Below are 21,055 nucleotides of genomic sequence, written 5' to 3'. Positions count from 1 at the left end.
TCTGCTTTATAAAATCCTTGAGCTTGGGAGTGGCATCTGATTTCTGCTTAAGAAAATGCACCCAGGTAAATCTAGAAAAATCATCAACAATTACAAGTGTATATTTGTTACCACCAATGCTTTCAATTGCAGAACGACCAAAAAGGTCTATATGCAAGAGTTCAAGTGGTTCTATGACTTTCGTATGCACAATTGTTGGATGACTCTTCCTACTCTGCTTCCCCATTTCGCAGGTTTCACAAAGATGTTCTTTATCAAACTTCAAGAGAGGAAGCCCTCGCACATGATCACCAAGAACAATTTTATTGATGTCTTTGAAATTGAGGTGTAATATTCTTTGGTGCCACAACCATCTATCATCTGTAGACACTTTCATAAGTAGGCAAATAGCAGGCTTCCCTTTGATGAGGTTCAGATTGAGTGGATACATCTCGCCTTTGCGCTTTGACTTTAGGAGCATTGTTTTGGTCTCCTTTTCGATAAACTCAGATCCCTCATCATCGAACAAAACTTTCAATCTTATACCAACAACCAACTGCAAAGCACTTATGAGGTTGTGTTGTAATCCTTCCACGTATGCGACTTTGCGAATGGTAAAGTCCCCATTTGTGATCATTCCAAAACCTTTTATTTCTCCATGTGAATTATTTCCAAATTTCACTCTTCCACCATCTTTTAATGCCCTGAACTCTCGCAGTTCTTCCTTCCTTCCGTCATGCGATGTGAGCAGCCACTATCAATATATCATTCAAAGTCAAACTGCTCGTCACAAATCACCTACAAAAATCAAAGAGATTTAGGAACCCAAAGTTGTTTGGTTCAACGTGAGACTTTCACAAAAACAGGAAAAGTAATAGCAACATCAACTAAATAAGATCTTTTAACCATGGTGGTGCTATCTTTCTTTGTAATTTGAAAAACAGTGATCCTATTATCTTTTAAGTTCTTATCCTTTGTGGATATTTTCCTTTGCTTATTTTGGTTTTGTTGCTTGACAACTTTCTTCACATCCTTCTTTTCGGACCTCTTAAATGGAAATTTAGGCTCCGAAATTATCTTTCCTTTACCCTTATCATCTTGCAATGTGTTTGTATAATTTAAAACAATTTTGTTAGGAAGGAAGTTAGACTTTGTCTTCTCAATAGGTTTCACATGATTTGGAGAAGAGGGTTTTTGAAAAACATTTTGTTTTGAAACCTGTGGAGACTGAGACTGAGTTCGTGGACAACTCCTAGGTTTCGCATGTGAAGAGACTTTCGCATTTGGATTGAATGATTTTTCTTGATAAACGAAGTTGGGATTTTTGGATCTCTAGAAATGCTTTCTTTCCTTCTGATTTTTGTTATATCTTGCATTCCTTTGACGGTTTTGAGTTGCAAACTGCTCAGAGGATTTATGAATATTTTCCCTATATTTTGGCTTTCTAAGGGGAGTTTCGGTCTGTACGGATGATGTATCACTTGGAACATTCTTGGTTCCACTTGGACTCCCTATCTCGTAGCTCGAGTTGACTTTGTTTAGCGGTTCTGCTACTTATCTGCCCTTCGTTTTCCAAGAGGCCATTTTAGAGAGACCTTTTGTTTCTTCTGCATTATCAATAAGATCTGACCAGAAAAATTCATCACATCCATCTTTAATGTCTTATTCGACCAGAAACGTTAGTTCTACAGTCTGATTTTTATTCAGTCCCTTGGTTGCAAAAACCTAATTAGGAACAGCTTCAACCTTTGGGAAAACAGTTGCTTTGTCTTTTAAAACTTTTGATTTAACTTCTGAAAAACATGCAAACTCAACTGGATTTTCAGAAATTAAGACTTTCGCAGGTTCAGGTTCGCTTTTAACAAATTCTGAGCAATCAACCTCTTCCTCCACAAAGATTTCACTCATATCACTATAATCATCGAATTCAGATGTATTTTCAACATCAAGTTTATTTTCTGAACTCAACTTAGTGTTTAATGATTCAAACTTTTGTATAGTATCAGATTTAATTTTCTTTTTGTCATTTTCATCCAAAAGCTGTTTCAACATATTTTTGTGATCTTTGGACTGTATGTAAGATTCAATTTTGTCCAGTCCTATTTTGTAGCCTCCGAGACTTCGTCAGATGAGACGATGGATTCGCACCTATAACAATCTGCATCGATTTCATCCTCTTTCAATTCCAGAAAGGGCAAAATCATCTTTTGAATTTTCTTTCCAATCTCACTATCAAGACATAACTAGGTGATTTTAAAATAAAGTATTTTAGAAATTAAAAAAAACCGTTTCGCTATTTTAAAAGCCCCAAATTATCTCTTTGCAAATAAATCAAGTCATCCCTAGACCTAGACAAATTAGACTCCAAATTTTCAATCGACATACGCCTCTCTTCACTTTTGTTTGAAACCCTGCCGAGTTGATCGGTTAAGTTAGAATTATTCAAACGGGTTCTTTTTATACTTTCACTAAAACTAGATACTGTATATTTTAGATCATCTAATTTAGTTTCATATTGAGACACAGGAATATTTAGAGATTTAAGAATGGTGTGTACCTTGTTTATCACCTTCTCACACTCGCTGATCTGCTCAGGAACATGTTTCGTAGCGAAACAACTGTCGAAGACACGTCCGCCTTCAGTAGCATATCCTCTAAGCTCTAAAACTTCATTGGTCACCATCAAGCACCGTGCATTGCACTACGAAACATCATCTTTCTCCATGAAGCTTCTGATGGGTTTTAGCCAAAAGACATCCTATGTGCTCATGCAAACCCTAAAGCTTGGATCTAGGTTTCTCTATTGTACATGCTTTTAATCCAAGACTTAAAACCCTAGATCTAATCAATATAGCATATGAATAAGGGTTTAGATCATACCTTGATTGTTATGTAGCAATAAGAATCTCAAATCTCCTTGTATTGACTTTAGAAAGCTTAGAGTCACAAATGTCACTCCTCTAATGGCTCACAAACACCAAGAGCAAGAGGATGAAGAAGAGAAGAGAAGGAGGTGCCCAAAAACGTGTGGAAACCCTAGAGGATTAGTTCACCACGTTTTTGAGGCTTAAGGGTCCTATTTATACATGTAGGTTATTAGGGTTTTAAACTAGGAAACCCTAATTTGGATGCTTAGGCCCTAAGCAACCCATGGACCCTTTCTTAAAGGCCCTTGGACGATTTCTAATGGGTTTCCCCATAGAATTCGTCCAAACTTAAATAATAAGGTAATCCATAGCCCAATTGCAATTATCTTATAATTACAATTCCAGTCCCTTAAGTTTAATTAATCTCTTTTAGTCACAAACTTAATTCTTATTAATTCTTGACTAATATTAATTAAACAATATGATTTCTCCTTTAATATATTATTCTCATAATATATTAATAAATCATATTTAATCCTTTCTCTCCATAATTCATCCTATCAAGTTGCTTTGGTGAAGGCAACCCAAAAGGACCATACACCATCGGGTCAAGTGCATACCAAAATAGTTATGGACTTAGACACTAATCCAACAGTCTCCCACTTGGATAAGTCTAATAACTATTCAGCGTATGACTTCAGATCATGATCTGCAATCGTAGCTTTCTAAAGCCGCTGTCAACTTTGATCTTATCAGATAAGCGTGTCCTTTAGATAAGGGATCATATATTCCTCCATTCTAGATATTGTCGTATAGACTGAGATATGGATCTAAATCATTCTCTCTATCTATGTGTTGTTTCCCGAATTCAGATTTATGACTACTCACAACAGACTACAATTGAACACATCAATTTAGTCCCGGCTTGGCCAAGCGCTTAGGTGCCATCAATAAATCATCGAGGGGCCCACATATATCACTTTTATCCTACTTTGGATAAAAGGAACGGATAAACTTTGACTCAATGCTCGCTTGCACTCACCCACCAAATCACACACAACAATATGTTTTATAACACCAAGTTACTAGTGTGTTTACATATTATCAATGTGCAACCGAATCGCAATATACAACTCACACATCTCGGTTTCAAGAATATAAGATGTTATCGTCTCACCAATCACTCGTGATAAAATCCATGAAGCGATCCAAGTGAGCGTAGGTTTAATCCAATGCTCAAATCATATTCATAAGCACTCATGAACGTTGCAGCAAACAATTGCGTATGTCTAATACACTTTAGACAATCTACACACCAATTCATGACAGTCTTCATTCATATCTACTTCCAACATATGAACGACTGTGGTCCGTTTGAATAATATGACTGTTCTTAACCAATTAAATTATTCAGGAAGTCAAAACATGCAAGGTGAAACACAAGGATAATACTAATCACATATGGCCTCAAACCTTTGAGTATAAATAAAAACACCTTTTATTTATCACCATATTGATTACTCATTATTTGTCGTTTCAAATGATCAACTTCTTTACTTGAATTATTACACCACTTGTCCCATGCTCTTAGCATGCACACAATGTTTTCTTATGGTTCTTACTTTGTGAAATAGATTAAATGAACACATTACCAATCATACTCATTTCACAATTTCCAATTCCTATCACAAGTGTAAGAATATCAAATTCTTACCACTTATAGAATATGTTAGATTCTAACATTTTATGCAATGATCCTTTTGTAATATCACTGCACTAAAGTCACAAGGACTATTGCCAACGAAATTACAAAGTCCTCTATCGGAGATTGTTACAAAACAATTCCATAGATGTGATGTCTCTCACTTAAAGTACATTCCTTTGAACATCCTTTTGCATAAAAGTTTCTAATCTTAGACATAAATTCTCAATATCTAACTCCCAATATGGAAACCTTTCCATACTTACCATATGACAACTCATTCTTAATAGAATCTTATCTATTCATAATAATGTCGATATGCTCCATCCAATATCATACTTCTAACTACTCACAAGCGACCAATCCTCGACGAACCTTGGATTGTCCTTTGATAGTTGTTTAATTATCTTAGTCAAAACCGATTCTTGTCCTTTTTCCCTTTAAATGCGCTAGACATTTGGAAAATTTTAGAATGGTCAAATATTATAGCATTTGCAATCGATCCTATACCTGAAGCGTATTGGACACGATGCATAATGTCTTACATGAAGATTTAATACTTTATCAATCTTCTGCCATAATATTTTATGTGCTACGTTCTTATAATTCGAATTATGAAGAGGGATCCATAATCATAATCGAAATTTAAGAACACACTATGTATCCTTTGACTAAATTTATTAATATTCCACAATCTAAGCCTTTAGATTTGAAACGAAGTACAATATTCTCTCCCTTAATTATAGCAAAACAACTATTCAACCTTTACGACTTTGCAAAGTATAACTCTTGTTTTCTATAATTAATATTGCTAACTTGCAATACTTGCCTTAATAATCATCCAATCATAACATTTATGCTCCCACTATCATGATGATTATTATAAACATAGCACTTATGCTCTCACTAGCTTTTACATGTATTTAGAAAACAGCTTAACTTGCAGAAAAAACAATTCTTATTGAATTTCTTAAGTTCATGTTTCTAATACCTAATGATTTGATAATCCTTTATCAAGGCTTCTTAATCTCATACACCTTTATCCAAGATAGCTCATATGTGTCTTAAACAATTAAGACTAATTGCCAAATCTCACAATTCGAATCATGGAAAGGGATACCGTGACCATAATCAAATTTGAGAATGCAATTTTACAATTGCTATCTTCTTAAAGTCTTTCTTAGTGAAAACATTTTCTCACAGTCATCTTCATGAAGGAGAAAATCTTATGACACTTAGATTTTAATGGTGTATGTGTTCCTATCCATGTGAATTTGTCAAAACAAAGTTTACGACAAATTCAAACTCTTATGGACCGATCTTTCTCAATCTTGATTTCTTGCCTTATGGTAACACGGCTACCCACCATGTCTTCCAAGTAGTTAAGCAGCTCACCCTTTCTTATCAATATACTTTTCATTGATTAAGGTCCTTGCCTTTTATGCGTTCAAATGAGAACTCATAGAACTCAAATGCATAATTAACTCAATTGCATAGAAACAAGATAGTGTCAACACGATAGGTTGTAAACCTCAAGTCGTGTGCTAGTGATGTTCGATAAGGTTTATTCTTGATTAGTTCTTGAAATTTTTTCAAGATCATTAATACTCCCACTAACTCTTTGACATATAATATTCTTTTGTCAATAAAACATTTCTTGACAAACAAATATTCAAGAGTTAGTATAGCTTTTATCAAGACAAAACATTTCATAAAATTGGTTCTAGTTGGTCTTTGTATTATCCAAGAAATCACTACTTTCCACATTTGATGAATGTTATCAACCTTCCTAATAATTGTCACTCAATGTCACAATCTTAACTTTATGACTTGTTTTGGAACGAAGTATGATTGGCTTCTTGATTTAACCATTTCTTCAATTCTCAATTCCTCTTCTTAGACATACAATTACACTAAGACTCACCTAGAGGATTAATTGAGATATGGTTCTTAATCATTAAGACCTATCATAAACATAATAAAAGGTACTCTCCCTTCTTCATAGAATAGAGAAACTTTTATCTTTCTGTCTACTTGATTCTTCTTATTCGTTCTGCTATTGATTTAAACTCTTTTAAATCAACTAAGAATTATACTTAATCTCATAAGTGTAATCATATTTACTTAACCTTAGTAAATCATGACGAATATCTTTGTTACTCTTGTGGTGGATTTGATCAACACACAACCTTGTGTACTTGATCTCCTAGTCATTCACTTGACACTTTGTCAACGAATTAGTCTAATTCTCCCAAATGTGAAAGTTTTTCATTCATCATACAATACTTGTTGCATGATTCCAAGTTTCTGTCCATTTGAAACTTGGTCGATGAGAAACTTTCCCTATTTGGTAAATTCTTGAAATTTCCACAATTAACATAATTAAGAATCACATCCATTCGTTGTAGAAATATGCAAACATCAATTTTTCATAACGATTTCATTGCAAGGAAATAAATAAATAAATAAATATCTCAAACAAAAATTTATTTTATTCATAAAAGCAGCGGAAAACATTTTGTCCTTACAATGCAAAATCAACTGAAAAACTATGTAATTTCAATATTCCTAACAACTCTATCATAACTTTCTAAGCTCAAAATCTAATCTTCAAATCCATGCGATCGAGATCCATTTCTTCGTGATTAGATCCATCTTGCTCTTTTATCAAGCTTCCTCTCTTTTCATTGATCCTGCAAAACATTCAAATGCAATCTTATCACATTATGTATCAATGAATAGGAACTTAATTGAGTTAGATAGTGGATTTTACCTGAAGCACGACCATACTCTTTGACTCTCCCATCTTCTGGACTCTTCAGGCTCTTAGGGCAGACTTGTATCCAACGCCCTTTCTCGTGGCAGCAAACGCAGGTCGGTTCTCCTAGAACGTCCTCGGAAGCATGGTCGGTTGACTTTCCCAACAAATACGCTCCATTGCTTTGCCAAATCATTTCTAATTCAGCAGCAATGAGCATGTAAGTTAGGTCAATGAGGTTTGCGTCATGATCCATCATATAATACTTTCTTTTGAACTCATCATATGATTTAGGGAGTGACTATAGAACCCAACCTATAGCCAACTCATCAGGGAATGATGCACCCAACATTATCAACCTATCGATGTGTGATTTCATTCCTAGAACATGGGCACACACGGGCTTACCATCTTCATGTTCCATTGCCAATAGGGCTTTAGTGACATTGAACCTTTCAATTCTTCGATCTTGTGGGTTAGGGAGAACAACGGGAGGAGGAGGAGGAAGTGAAGCATGATTTCTTGTTCCTCGATCGAATCGTGGAATATCATCTTTATGTGGAATGCTTGTTCCACGGGATTTGGGAAGACCATAGTTGTCGTACTTTGACATCTACAAACGGGAGAAAGCAAATTCAAGTTAGTTGATTTATTGAGTCCTTAGTAAATCACCCAAATGATATACTAAGGCTAGGACCCAACACAATATTCTACAACTCGGGAGAGGGATGCCGTAACCCTAATTGCAGAACATTTTAAGGTAAGTGAATGACGATTCACTAATTTTCCACCATTAAAAACTAAAAAGAAATTTAATTTTTAAAATCTATGAAAACTCCTAGATCCTTTGAGATTCGTTGAACATTTCAATGGCATGTTTAAATCTCGATATGCCCCTCTAGTTTGTGACTGGGATGCCGAGGATCACAAAGCGGGTGTGAATAACCATGCAAACTTACATGGTGCCCTCACATGTTACAATCACCTATTCGATGTGCCGGTAAACCACACACGCTCCACCGAACTATGACAAACATTGAGTCACCCTTTGCTACCTTTGCTTAGAACCATTTAGTGTGCCGGTTAACCACACGCGCTCCACTAACGTCTTAGCAAGGGCACAAAGTGTAATTTCATGGAATTGCATCAATTCACTTTTGCCTAAAGTAACTAAGATTGGGAATTTTATGAAAGCATTTAGTTACTTTTATACTTCATTATACTTATAATGGAAGGTTTCTGTCCTATCCTACCCGTTCGGCTAACGAGCCTCCACTAGTCAAGAGTGCGGTGGGTAAGAGTGGATACCCATTCAATCGCCATTTTATAGGCAATTTCCTTAAACACCCCTTATAGACCAGCTTCTTGAATGAGGCATACTAACGGTAAGACTGACTTTTACTCATACATATATATAATGTTAGACTTTTAATGTTATATATAGTATAGGGTGTATTTTACACTTTTAAAATACTAGGTGCTGTAATTTAATAATAACATTTAATTAAATTGTACACCAAAACTTTATGGATTTATTAAATCTCCTTTAATTATATACCTTAATTAATTAATAAAACCATAAGGGTGTGAGTTGAACTTTTCAAAACTATACTAGGGTTTTAGAATTTAACATTCCTAAATTAAACCTTTAATCAACTTTTTAAATTCCAAAACTTGAGGGCAAGTTTTGAAACATTTCAAAACATTAGGGTTTAGAATTTAAATATTCCAAAATCAAACTTTTTAATCAAAATTTAAATTCCAAAACTTGAGGGCAAGTTTTGAAACTATTCAAAACACTAGGGTTTTAACTATTTAAATTTCAAAAACAAAACTTTTGAGTTCAAATTTAAACTATAAAACCTAAAAGGGAAAATTGAAACTTTTCACAACATAAGGATCAAATAACAAATAATATAAATGAAACAATTAATTTCATCATTTATCTATATTTGTCCTAATATTAATTTCTTGCAAAATAAGTTACCCAATTAATACAAATAATCAAACTTTATCATATAAGGAAGTAATTATCTAATTAATTGGTAAATATCTTTTGTTTAATCAAGGATATATCCAAAATATGATTAAAATTCGAATTTTAATGATCCATTACAGTTAAGGCAAGTACCCATGACCAAAACAACAAGAAATCCCGAACATGCCTCTTTATGACGCTCGAACTCGCCGAGTACCACACTGGACTCGCTGAGTACACTGTGGTACTCGCCGAGTTCATCAGGCAGGGAGTCCAAAACTCGATTTTTTGCAACTTGAACAAACACATAAAGCATCAATACAGTAGAAACCAATCTACGCTCTGATACCACTGATGGGTTTTAGCCAAAAGACATCCTATGTGCTCATGCAAACCCTAAAGCTTGGATCTAGGTTTCTCTAATGTACATGCTTTTAATCCAAGACTCAAAACCTTAGATCTAATCAATATAGCATATGAATAAGGGTTTAGATCATACCTTGATTGTTATGTAGCAATAAGAATCTCAAATCTCCTTGTATTGACTTTAGAAAGCTTAGAGTCACAAATGTCACTCCTCTAATGGATCACAAACACCAAGAGCAAGAGGATGAAGAAGAGAAGAGAAGGAGGTGCCCAAAAACATGTGGAAACCCTAGAGGATTAGTTCACCACGTTTTTTAGGCTTAAGGGTCCTATTTATACATGTAGGCTATTAGGGTTTTAAACTAGGAAACCCTAATTTGGATGCTTAGGCCCTAAGCAACCCATGGACCCTTTCTTAAAGGCCCTTGGACGATTTCTAATGGGTTTCCCCATAGAATTCGTCCAACCTTAAATAATAAGGTAATCCATAGCCCAATTGCAATTATCTTATAATTACAATTCCAGTCCCTTAAGTTTAATTAATCTCTTTTAGTCACAAACTTAATTCTTATTAATTCTTGACTAATATTAATTAAACAATATGATTTCTCCTTTAATATATTATTCTCATAATATATTAATAAATCATATTTAATCCTTTCTCTCCATAATTCATCCTATCAAGTTGCTTTGGTGAAGGCAACCCAAAAGGACCATACACCATCGGGTCAAGTACATACCAAAATAGTTATGGACTTAGACACTAATCCAACAGCTTCTCCCATGAGTTGGCCAACGAACCTCTTCGTCCTCAGAGTCAGTCAACCACACTTCGAATCTACCAAACTCATCATCCTGTTCCTGCACAATTAAAGCAGGTTTAGCATCATCAACACTTTTCTTCTTCTTGATTTCCTACAACTTTCTGAGGAAATAAGACTCATCATCCTCCTATTCTTTCTTCTCATTCATACGTCTTAACATCCACTCCTTTTCTAGATGATTTTTGCCATGAAAATAATTACAGTTATAGCCGGAGTCACCTACAAGCTTCTTTTCTTTCTTTGCTTCCTCCATTTGAGAGTTGTTAGCAATCTCATCCTTCACCTTCTCAGAACTGTAATTACCTTTCCAGTTTCATTTTTTGTTGCGACCGAAAGTCTTCTCTACGAACCGCTTGGGGTTGGATACCATCATGACATACTCTTCCTTAGAGAGTTCACAATCGGAGAGATCTGACTCTGAACCATCATCAGCAACTTTCTTTCCCATTTCCATAAGAGCTAAAGAACCCATGCTAGAAACGAATTTTCCTTCACTGGTCACTTCGTCCTCATATGACCTCAGAATACCAACGAGATTTGCCAAGGAGTGATTTTTGAACTGCTCGTGTGCTTAAACCGTCGACACCACAACTTTCCACTCAGATCTTAACCCATTCATGAACATTACCTTCTGATCTATCATTTCATGTTTGATCTTGTGCTTCACCATCCTGCTCAATAGATGGTTCTAACGGTTGAACGTTTGGTTCAACTTCTCCTCAAGCTTTTGAACGAAAGCTCCAAACTCCAAAAGTAATAGAGTTTGGAAGGAATGTTCAAGATCTGCATCGCTTGAGTATAGTTCCCTAATCCTATCCCATATTTCTTTTGCAGTTTCGCGCGATCTCACTAAGCGAAACGGCTCAGCTGGTAAAGCAAAGTGAATAATCCTCATAGCCTTGACATTGTTGATTAGCTTGTCCTTTTTATCTTTAGGTATATTAGCAACTTTAAGAAGAAGATCGTTGTACTTTGCTTGAGTCTTGATAAATCTTTTTGTACCTGTGTGAGCAAACGTCTCCTTGGTTATTGCATCCCATATCAATGTACCATTATCTTAAATCCCTAGCACGTAATATTCAAAGTGTGGTGCCCATGCTTCATAATCGTTTGGAAACAAAATAGGGATCCTTGTTGTGGATCTAATACCTCTTGAGAGATTGATTGAGTTAATGTGAGAATTACCAGGTTGCATGTTGTCAATTTTATGAAAACCTGTAAGAACCAGATGTGTAAACCTAAAATCAATTTTAGGGTAAATTGAAGATCAATATTCAATGTCTGTAATAGATGAAATCGAAGAATACGGCAAACTCCAGATCCTATTAAAGACGAAACCCTAAAATATCTTTAATAGAAGAGATGCATATGGATTACACAGTCTCCTGCTCTCATACCAATTGTTAAGTATATAACTTGAATGATTGAATAGATTCAAACAGGTAAAGAACCAAAAACAAAGAAAGAAGATCAAGTTGTTTCGAATGATTAATATGCATATCCTTAGAAGAGCTCGATTAAAAACTGCTACTGTAAGGCTATGTAGGGTTTACAAGATTGACGATTAGATGATTACAAGATACGGTGTATGCATGCACTTTAAATAGTAAAACCCTAATAATAAATAATGGGTGGATAGGCCCAACACGCAATACAAAAATAGAATAAACAATAAATCCACAATGACGCAACATTTATGACCCAACAATCACGCTAGCCGCTGATCTTATCCCCCTCGGTAAGGCATGCATGTTTTTATCAACAATGTTTCTATGGAAAACATTCGGTCGTGACCAGGAGGCAGGAATCATGAATCGAGTATGTCGTAGTTGCTTTACGAGCTTCGGAGCTTAACACAACAGTCGTGTAGAGTAAATATCTCAGAAAATGATATGGCAAGGTCACGCTTCCTAACTACCCTAGAAACATCTTATCGATACCATTTTCACATTGTAGCCTTGCTGAACATGACATCATCAGCAGCTCTGCCCTATATCACATTATCAACAACAACCATATAGCATCACATCATTCGGATCATACTCTTGAGGTGAAAGGAGTACCAAGCCAACCAGTACTGCATAAGCTCATCACGCAACACCACGTCTCTTGTGGCCAAGGTTTGATCGTTCCTCCTTAATGCATTCTTGCTTTGACTGTTTCTAGTCCAATGTTATTGGATTCTCACCAATTACATTGGTATGGGGGATATGTTAACGTATGGTCCATTAGCATGGTCCGGACGTCAATACTTGTCGTGCCAACCTTTCTTGTCATTCTCCAAGCGCTCTCCTACAAGCCTTGTCTAGCGCCCGCACCTGACGCTCACCTCCCGACCTCCGGGCTCTCGAATGACAACCTTCGGGCGCTCACTTGACAACCCCTGGAGGCATGGTCCATCTCGTCACTAGCTGGACCTAAACTGGATGGGCCTAAGGCCTAACCTAATCTCCCTATGATCTAATTCCAAGAGAAAACGACACAATTGCCCTTCTGACCTAATGGTCCCCTATAAATAAAACATGTCCCCCACCTTTTTAAGGGATCTTCTCTCTCTCCTGACAGAAACCCTAAGGACTTCTCCCTTATCTCCTAGCATCTAACCAGCCGCCATGGCTAAATACATCATCGCCAACACCAAGATGGTTCTTTCCGGCTAGGAAGAACCATCTCTTCTCTTCCATCCAGACTAACTTGATTGTCGGAGTTTGCTCCTAAGACACAGTCCTCAGGGCAAGGCTAACGACTTTGTTGTGATGTATGCTCAGGTATCTCGCCGGAAACCCGCTGACGACACCACCTCCAGACTTTCGATCAGGAACCAACTTCGAAGACCCGGCGGCCTGATGACATATATATATATATATATATATATATATATATATATATATATATATATATATATATATATATATATATATATATATATATATATATATATATATATATATATATATATATATATATAACTTAAGAACGAGAGAATGAATCAACACCATCGTTTTAAACATTTTATTTTATTAATTAATAACAAAAATATTTAGAAATTATTATTTTATTCTCTATAAATGAGCACTCATTTTGATACAATAACTTTTTTTTATCATACTACTTTTTGTTTATGTAACATCCTAAAAATTTAAATTAAAATAAAATAAGGATGTTAATGGTTAAAATATATTTAATAACATGTTAAAGTTGGTAAAATGCAAGTAATGGTAAGAATTAACAAAATTCTCAAACTAGAGGGACCATAAGTGAAAATTTGAGGAAATAAGATGCAAGCACACTTCCCTCGTTCTTGTCAGACGTATTTTGAAAGGAATAGAGAGCTCTAATGGTGAATGCTTCATTTTTTGTCATTTAGTGCTTGATTCAAGAGGAGAATTGGGGAATAAAGCGAAGGAGAGAAGAAATCAAGGCTAGCAAGGTAAAACTCTTCTCTATTACCCTTAAAATTCGAAGTTGTGAAGAGGGTGAAACCCTAATGACGAGTTTAGTAGGCTTTCGTGATTAGGGTTTCAATTTCTAACCCCTTTTGGGTGGTTTTGATGGTTCTAATCTCAAACCAATCATTCCATTCATGGTTTTGATAATTTGGGTAAAAAGCTCAATGAACCCTAAGAAAATCCAAATTTGGAATATTTCAATTGGTGGTGAAATGGGATTAGATTCTATGACGTAGATGATAATTGATAGCAACAAATCCAATTAGAATGCTCAAATTCATCCATGATGGTAGAATCATGTATTTGCTAGAATTGAAGTGGAATTGGAGACAATATGATGAAAATAATAAAATCCTTACTTGTTGGACTTTTGATGTAAAGGAAACTCATAAGTATGAATGGATACTCTTAGAATGATTGGAATTCAAATCATAAGATGATTACTTGATTCCAAGATTTATATATTGAATTATTGACTATAAGGGCAATTTTGGAACATGGAATGGAATTAAGGACTCCATATTTAGATTGGGTATTTACAATGAGATTAAATGTGGTTTTATATGCTTAAAAATTTCAAATGAGTGTAAAATGGGTTAGGTACAAGCTTTGTAAACTTGGGGATGTCCAATTCCATTGTAGCCTAACTAACCAACCTCTTGAAAAAGATGAGAAACATTATGTCTTTAACGAGTTCAACAAGCACTTAATGGATTAATTTTTGTGTTTCTGGATGATAAAACACCTTCTAATCAAGTGTGAGAACCTATACAAATGGTACAAAGTGATTTGGAAAAGGTTCTTCAAGAACTAAGAAAAGTATAGTGTTATTTTAAGAAAAAACAAGTTTTGTGTGCGTGCAGACATGAAAACACGGCCCGTGTAAACGCATGCTTTAATTTACACGGCCCGCGTAATTCCCTAAATTGGAGATTTTCTTGTTTTCTTCATAACTTTTGCATACGGACTCGGATTTACGTGCAATTTTCGCCTACATTCATATTTTTACATAAAGAATGAGTTAAAGCAATAAAATTTAGTAATAGAAACTATGATGGGTATTTGGTCATTTTAATTTACCTTTACTTATATTCAATAGTAATTACTTAAGGAGGGTGCTACTTGTGGTAAGGAGCTTGAAAGAGGGTAGAAACCTACATCGGAGAACTAGGTGAGTACATGTGGACCCTTTCCCCACTTTGGGGTGCATGGATAAATGTTAAGCTATCTTATGGAAAATGTTTTGAAAATTAAAGTGTGTCTTTTGAATATGTTTCAATGATTATATGTTAATAGTAAAAGGAAAGAATGCAATGATGCAATGAAAACTGTCCGGACCATGATACCTCATAAGAGGTACTAGAGGAATCTACTGGGGTGGTACCTCGCCGTCGCGAAGTAGATGTTCTATTATGATACCTTGGTGGATTGATATGTTCTTTCCACCTTGGCATTAGGAATGAGAAAGGAAGGAAATGTTATGATATGAATGATAAATTATGTTCTGTAAGAAATGAATTCCTTTGAAAATACTTGAAATGTTTTAGGGTCTAAAACCCACGTAACTCACGAGACATTTTGTCTTATGTATTTTTTTTAAATGCCATGTATCTCAGGTGATAGCTAGAGGTGTGAAGTGATCTAGAAGTAATGAAGTCCATGGGAGACTTAGTGGAGCATAAGTTACACTTGACTTTCATCTTGTAAATCTTGGTTTGCTTGCTATGGTTTATTTGATATGGTGTTCGTAACACCAAAGAACTTGTTTTTTGAAACTGCTTTTAAACTCTGATGATTTGTTAAATATTTTTTTTCTTTTGTTAAACCTTTCCTTTGGGTTAAACCATAACATTAATTTTTTTTTTTTTTGGAAAATATGGGGTGTTACAGTTGGTGTTAGAGCCATAGTTTAAGCGAATTAGGATTCGATCATCCCACTCCTAGACTTAAACTTTGGTTATAGAAAATATGAACAAGACATAGGATTTATATGCTTCAAGTTAGATGAATTTGTAGGATATTACCTTGAGTGCTCTTAAAGTAGTAAAGAAAGTAGTACTAGTATATTAGTGGTTTAAACCAAGGGAGCAAACCTTCTAAATAGTGAAGTCAAATTTGATTATATATGATGTGAGTATAATAGTATATGGCCTGTATTGTTATAAACACATGATACATACTCAAACTCGGTGGAACTATGAAGGGGGTTTGTGAAATATGGGATAGACCATTGCTATGAATGTTGTTATGACGTGCCGCCCTATGGAATTCAATGGTGACAAAGAACCAAAAGTTGCGATGAAGTGGATTGCCGAAATAGAACATGTCTTTTACACTTGTAAGTTTGAAGATGGATTGAAAGTAGTATTTGCTAGCCACATGCTCAAAGTTGATGCTCTCGGTTGGTGGAACAACCTTCGCGAGGCAATTGGAACCGAAGGGATTACATCCCTCACTTGGGAAGAATTTGTGAAGCGCTTAAAATCCAATTTTAGCTCCTCGAGACACCAAGATAAGTTGGTGAATGATTTCTTTGCTCTTCAAAAAGGCAACATGACAATTGATGAGTACACTAAGAGGTTCACCGACATGCTTCCTTTCTTTGGGAATACTCTACCCAATGAAGAGGGACGAGTGAACCATTACCTTAATGGACTTCTTGGGGACTATTCCTTGGAAGTGGGAAAAGACACTACACTTAATGATGCAATTGAGGCGGCCTCTAGAGTGGAAGACATGATACTCAAGAAAGCAAGTGAAAGCCAAGTGATTAGTGAAAAGAGGAAATGCCAAGGATCTTCGGGATCTTATAAGAGGAGTCACTCTGCATCTAGCTACTTCAAGAAAGAAGAAAGGAAGGAATGTAAGAAGTGTGCAAAGTGAAATTCCGATGATTGTAAGTTAGGGAAATCTGATTGCTTCAAGTGTGGTCGACACGGTCATAAGGCTCGAGACTGCAAGATTCGGGATATGAGTGACATGGAGTGCTTCTCTTGCCATGAGAAAGGGAATTATTAAAATAATTGCCCCAGGAAAAAGGGTGAAACCATGGGATCAACGGCTAACAAGAAAGCAAACATGGACCCGGTAGCGGGGAGAGGGTACTTGATGAGTGAAGAAGAGGAAAACAAAAACCATGATGTTGTGGCAGGTACACTACTTGTTGACTCTAACCTTGCTCGCATATTATTTGATTCGGGTGCTAGCTACTCTTTTATATCTCATTCTTTTTGTCACAAACTAATTGGACCCTTAACTACATTGTCACAATCTTATAGTGTTGAAATAGCCGGCGGTACCCATGTTTCGGTGGGCCACACGTACCCGGATTGTTCACTCAATATAAATGGTAGAAATTTCTCTATTGATTTACTCCCGATGGGGATTAAAGGATTTGATGTGATAGTGGGAATGGATTGGACGGGAGCTAATGATGCAAAAATCTTGTGTGTAAAGCGGATGGTCTCCCTCAAGACCACCAAGGGTAAAAAGTTTTATGTATATGTGAATCGGGACAACAAATTTCCTTGTGAGATATCGGCCATCAAAGCTCAAAAATGCCTCTCAAAGGGATGTGAATCATTCTTAGCCTATGTCATTTATGGGAAGAAAGAAAAGGAAAATTTTGAAGAAGTGAAGGTAGTTAGTGAGTTTCCCGAAGTTTTCCTCGAAGATTTACTCGGTTTACCTCCCATAAGACAAGTTGAATTTGGCATTGATCTAGTGTCGGGTGTAAACCCAGTTGCTCGTGCACCCTACTGTCTAGCTCCAATGGAAATGAGGAAACTTATGTCCCAGCTCCAAGAATTACTTGACAAAGGATTTATCCATCCTTGTTTGTCCCCTTGGGGTGCTACCGTGTTATTTGTTAAAAAGAAAGACGGGTCAATACGTATGTGCATTGACTATAGGGAACTCAACAAGGTCACCATCAAGAATCGATACCCCTTACCTCACATTGATGATTTGTTCAACCAACTTCAAGGAGCGGATTACTTTTCCAAGATCGATCTTCATTCTGGTTATCATTAGGTTTGAGTGAAAATTGAAGACATTTTCAAGATGGCATTCCGAACGCGTTACGGGCATTACGAGTTCCTTGTGATGCCCTTTGGACTCACGAATGCCCCAACCGTGTTTATGTATTTGATGAATAGGGTTTGCAAGCCTTTTCTCGATAAGTTTGGCATTGTCTTCATAGATGACATTTTGATATACTCAAGGAGTGAAGAAGAACATGAAAATCACTTACACAAGGTCCTGTAATTACTCAAGAAAGAGAAACTCTATGCAAAATTCTCAAAATGTGAATTTTGGTTGCGGGAAGTTCAATTTGAGGGACACGTGGTGTCTCGTGAAGGCATAAAAGTTGACCCAGTGAGAGCTGAAGCGGTCATGAAATGGGAACCCCCGAAGACTCCAACCGAGATAAGAAGTTTCCTTGGATTAGCCGGTTATTACAGAAGGTTCATCCAAGACTACTCCAAGGTCGCGGTTCCACTTACCCGACTTACCAAGAAAGAAGTAAATTTTGTTTGGGACGACAAGCAACAACAAGCATTTGAAATCTTGAAGAAGAATCTGTAACACCCAGAATCAGAAAGACCAAGAGAGGAAGGAAAAGCCCTAAGTCGAAAGAGTCAACTCGTCGATTCCAAGGAAGAACTCGACGAGTTGGAGCGGGCTCCGTGTCGAAGATTAAGTGACCGACTCGACGAGTCGGCGAGTGGACTCAACGAGTCTGGTCTCGGTTGGGAAACCCTAATTCCGGGAATTGGCACCCTAGTTAAGCATCTCATTCTTTTCCCTAGGGTTCATTTGCGGCCCCTATAGTCCAGAACTCAAAACCCTAGCCACCCAACCTCATTCTTGAGCTAGTTTCTTACCTTGTGAGTGAAGTGAAGCTTGGAGAAGGAAGAAGGACCTTGATGGTGAAAAAAGGAGATATAGATCCAGAGTTGGAGTCACATTTCAGACCATTTGGAGGTAAAAAGCTTATGCCTTGACTATTAATCATTTGGATCCATTTCTAGCACATATTTTGTTACATTTGGACCATTTCCAAGGGCAATCCGAACTCTGAGCCTTGAGGACGAAAATGACTTGAGATATGAGCATTTCTGAGCTTGAGGATCTCTGAGGGGGCAGCTTTACCCAACCATAGCCTCATTCCATAACCTAGACATTCATATTAGCTTGGATTTGGTGTTCTAGCTTCATAAAACCTTGCATGCACATAAAGTTAGCAACTTTACGTGCAATGTTAGCATTTGGAGTCCAGATCTATGGGTAAGAGGTGTTAGAAAGGATTGTAATCGACAGAATAGAGATGTCACAAGGAGGACTCGGCGAGTCAGTTCATGGACTCGGTGAGTCGGCTTGTAAACCCAAACCCTTCTGTTTATGAGTCGGATCAGTGAGGATTCAGTTAGTCTGGACCCATAATGATCATCAAGATCATAGCACTCGACGAGTTTAATGAGGAACTCGGCGAGTCCAAGACAATCTTCCTATTTATGAAGATGAACTTGATGAGTTATTCTTACAACTCGACGAGTCAAAGCCTAGACATTCATTCTATGATGATGAACTCGACGAGTTCAAGGATGAACTCGGCGAGTCGGTTGATGATGGTCCTGAAGTATTAATTGAAGGATAACTCGTCGAGTTATTTCCAGACTCGACGAGTGGAGTCGGGGTTGTTTTGAGATAGATGAGCATGGACTCGGCGAGTTGGTAGAACAACTCAGCGAGTCGAGTCAACTGGAAGGTTAACTTTGACCAAGACTTTGACCAAAGTTGACTTAGTTGACCTCGGGAGGACAGTTTAGGCTAATTGTTATTATTGGTATTGGTAGCTCAGGGAGCTAGAGGAGCAGCATTTCAGAGAGTTGTCGGTTAGTAGCCAGAGGGTTATCGGCCGAGTTCAGCAGTTCAGGTGAGTTTCCTTTCCAGTAGGAATAGGTCTACGGCCACAATGCTGGCCCGTTTAGATAGCAGTGGTTTTGGACTTTGGTCCGATGCAGTAGTTCAGTATGCTTGATGTCTTTGTAATTCATGCATGTTTGTGTGCTAGTTAGTCTGGACCTCGGTCTGATGCAGTATGCAGTATATGTGCTTACGTTATATGTTATGATCATGTTTTGCTATGTTCAGTTAGTCCGGACTTCGGTCCGATGCAGTGGGCAAGGCCCAAGTTAGTCCGGACTTCGGTCTGATGCAGTGGGCAAGGCCCAAGTTAGTCCGGACTTCGGTCCGATGCAGTGGGCAAGGCCCAGTTAGTCCGGATTTCGGTCCGATGCAGGGGGCAAGGCCCTAGTTAGTCCAGATTTCGGTCCAATGCAGGGGGAAAGGACCCAGTTAATCTGGACTTTGGTCTGATGCAGTGGGCAAGGCCCCAGTTAGTCTAGATTTCGGTCCGATGCGGGGGGCAAGGCCCCAGTTAGTCCGGATTTCGGTCCAATGCTGGGGGCAAGGCCCCAGTTAATCCGGACTTCGGTCCGATGCAGTGGGCAAGGCCCAATATGTGCTTTATATGTTATCGTATGGAATGTGGTAGTATGGGGGAGCTCACTAAGCTTCATGCTTATAGTTTTCAGTTTTGGTTTCAGGTACTTCCGGTAGCGGAGGGAAGAGCTCGGGATGATCGCATGGCACACACCATAGTTACTCAGCATGGGATGTTTTACTCTGATGATAAGAATATGTTTTGAATTAACACTCTGATTTTATGCTATGATTCATGTTATGGATTGACAATCATGGTTTAAGTAATGTTTTTCAAACAAAATTTTTAGTCATGATTTTTGGGTCGTTTCAGCAACTATGTGAGGCTTCGATCCTCACATTACCTGATGGCATGGAAGACTTTATAGTTTATAGTGATGCCTCCAACAAAGGACTCGGTCGTGTACTTATGCAACGAGGAATGGTCATTGCCTATGCTTCTAGGAAATTAAAGGATGCGGAGACACAATACACCACTCACGATTTGAAGTTAGCTGCGATTTTTTTTGCTCTAAAAATATGGAGGCACTACCTTTATTGTACCAAGTGCAAATTGTACATGGATCACAAGAGTCTTCAATATGTTTTTACACAAAAGGAATTAAACATGAGGCAAAGAAGATGG

This window comes from Lactuca sativa, chromosome 9 (genome assembly GCF_002870075.4).
Source record: "Lactuca sativa cultivar Salinas chromosome 9, Lsat_Salinas_v11, whole genome shotgun sequence".
In the NCBI taxonomy this organism is placed as follows: Eukaryota; Viridiplantae; Streptophyta; class Magnoliopsida; order Asterales; family Asteraceae; genus Lactuca; species Lactuca sativa.
This window is presented reverse-complemented; position numbering follows the sequence as displayed.